This window comes from Berghia stephanieae, chromosome 4, assembly GCF_034508935.2.
Source record: "Berghia stephanieae isolate SIO BIC M18660-M18661 chromosome 4, UCSD_Bste_1.3, whole genome shotgun sequence".
NCBI classification, from domain to species: Eukaryota; Metazoa; Mollusca; class Gastropoda; order Nudibranchia; family Aeolidiidae; genus Berghia; species Berghia stephanieae.
In genome coordinates, this window is record NC_088363.1 from 54,407,760 (window position 1) to 54,410,259 (window position 2,500).

General features: G+C 38.8%; 1 protein-coding gene across 2 annotated transcripts in view; it reads right to left on the bottom strand.

The window, feature by feature from the left end:
- The window catches only part of LOC144970840 (high affinity cationic amino acid transporter 1-like), a 45,233-nt gene that overhangs the window by 1,500 nt on the left and 41,233 nt on the right, over nucleotides 1–2,500 (bottom strand). The window lies entirely within an intron of this gene.

The window sequence follows — 2,500 nt, forward strand, 5'->3', positions numbered from 1 at the left end:
ACCCAAACACAAACCCTCTTTCTTCCCCCCCCTCTCTCTCTCTCTCTCTCTCTCTCTCTCTCTCTCTCTCTCTCTCTCCCTCTCTCTTTCTTTTTTAGCTTTGTATTATATCATATCGCTTTCCCACATGGTTGAATGACTGATTGATTTGATTGATTAAAAGAGTCTAGGTTTTGCTTATTGTTAATGACATTACTACGTAAAAGAACAACCGTGTAAGTAAAATTAAAACGAAAGGAAGTTACACCATGAAACTTGGAACTACTTATAAGTAAAAAGGTAGAAGGGGGTGGATTGGCAGTGAAAGCTGAAGAAGGGGAGGGGGGGGGAGAGTTTGAGGAAAACATAGGAGACCATTAAGGTCGCGGGTTCAAACCCCCATCACCGCCGCGAAAAACAATTATTCTCTATTGTCTTCTGGCACTTTTCTACTCACTTCATCTCTTGTTGTTACTAACATAAGTGCCTTCTCCACTCACTTTTCTGAATCAAAAATTCACCCCATATACCGGAGCATACTCAATGTCTCAATTGTTTCTATGTTATATGTTTGTGTTGAGAATATGGGCTATTAAGCTTAATTGCTGGCCAAACTAACTTCGCGGAGGTTGTGTGTGTTAGACCCGCGATCTCCAATAGTCGGAGAGAGAGAGAGAGAGAGCTCTCGGAATGACCCGAGTTTGATACGATTTTTTTGGGATCGTGGATAGCTCATACCGGCCAGGCGGAGTTGTCGTACCAATATGGTCGCGGTTTCAGCCCCCCATCATCACCGCGAAAATTTTTTATTGTCTTCTGGCACTTTTCTACTCACTTCATCTCTTGTTGTTACCAACCTAAGTGCCTGCTCCACTCACTTTTCTTATGTAAACACTGTACGTTGTTTGTTGTTTTGTTTTTAAAGGGTTTTACGGCACTTGCAACACATTTAGGTTATATCATCGCCATTAAAAAGGAAGAAATGGGATAGTAAAAAGTTCTAGAATTACGATTAAAGCACCCAAGAAAAAGTAAGACATAGGGAAACTGGGAACAAATAGGGATCAGTTGTAGATTCCAAGAGCATACCACCAATGTAGGGCCTACTTAATTTGAGATCACCTATAAGTCTCATCCAGACAGGAGCACAAAATCCAACAGAGTAATACACCAAATGCTTACATTATACATTGAAAATAACAAATATAATAATATATAACAGAGAGAAGATTTACAAGGAAAAAAATATCATCTCCCAAAACAATAACTATGCATTTGACTGTTTCCCTTCCAGCTAGGACTCCGGCCAAGGCCAGGACAAAACTAAGTAATCTCATTCCAAGACAAAGACAGAAAGCATGTTGGAAAACAGTTATAAGGGTATAGAAGACACAGAATGTGTCCCATGCCCACTATGGGAGAATACTGTACGTTCATGACTCTGCTACATAGTAGTAATAATAACAAACAACGCGATTAATGTAATGATATAAAATTTATTGTCAATATAACATGTCATACAAAATGATGTGATTCAATTGGATTCAATAGTCTGATGTCACTTCGCTCAGCAACGGCGAGCAGTGTGGTTCTAAACAGAGAAAATAGGTGCTTTTTATTCTTCATGCTGGCAAGAACTTGTCATATGTCATGTGATCAGAATGTATAAAAGTCAAAACATGATCATATTTATAATGCTTTTCTCCTCTGGATACACTTTTATGCTCGTCGGAGAAATATTTCATAAGGGCGTCCGCCATTGTTCCGATAGTTTAGAGCCAGTTACTATACTAAGTTACTATGCATCATTACGAGGGAAGTGTGTCTTGACTGTTGAAGGTTTGTTTAGAGGCCTTTGTTCTTTGTTTAGAACCAAGCTGCTCGCCGTTGCTGGGAGACGTGACATCAAACTATTGAATCCAATTGTTGCATATAATAATTTATGAAAGACTTTTGTTTACCATTTATCTATTTCATCATTATCATACAGATCGTAGCCTTCGTAAAGTTATTATAACCCGACACCAGGAGATGTAGTGCACGAAGAGACAAATTAAATGAATCCATTGTTGTACTATTCAATAAAACTCATCGGTTGATTTCTTTTGGAGGCCTTGTATTTTGACGTTATTTTGTGGCCAGTGTCAGTCTGATCGTAGCCATCGTAAACTTATAGCCTGACATTGACCAAAAAATGACGCCAAAAGATAAGTCTTTGGCCTCAAAAGAAAACAAATCGTGAGTTGTATTTACTAGTTTAATCAATGGAATCACTTGTTTTCTTTTGTGGCCAAAGACTTGTCTCTTGACATCATTTATTGGTCAGTATCGGGTCATGTGTTTACGATGGCCACAGTCTGATTCTACGAAGGCCCGACACCTATGCTGTGGTGAATACATGCCGGTCTGACGAAATTGTGCCCCCTCCCCTCTCACCCCACCCCAGATTTCGAACATCATTCACTACTTTTGACATAAATAACAAAAGTAAAATTTAATGGATTTTTTTGTTTGTTTTTGT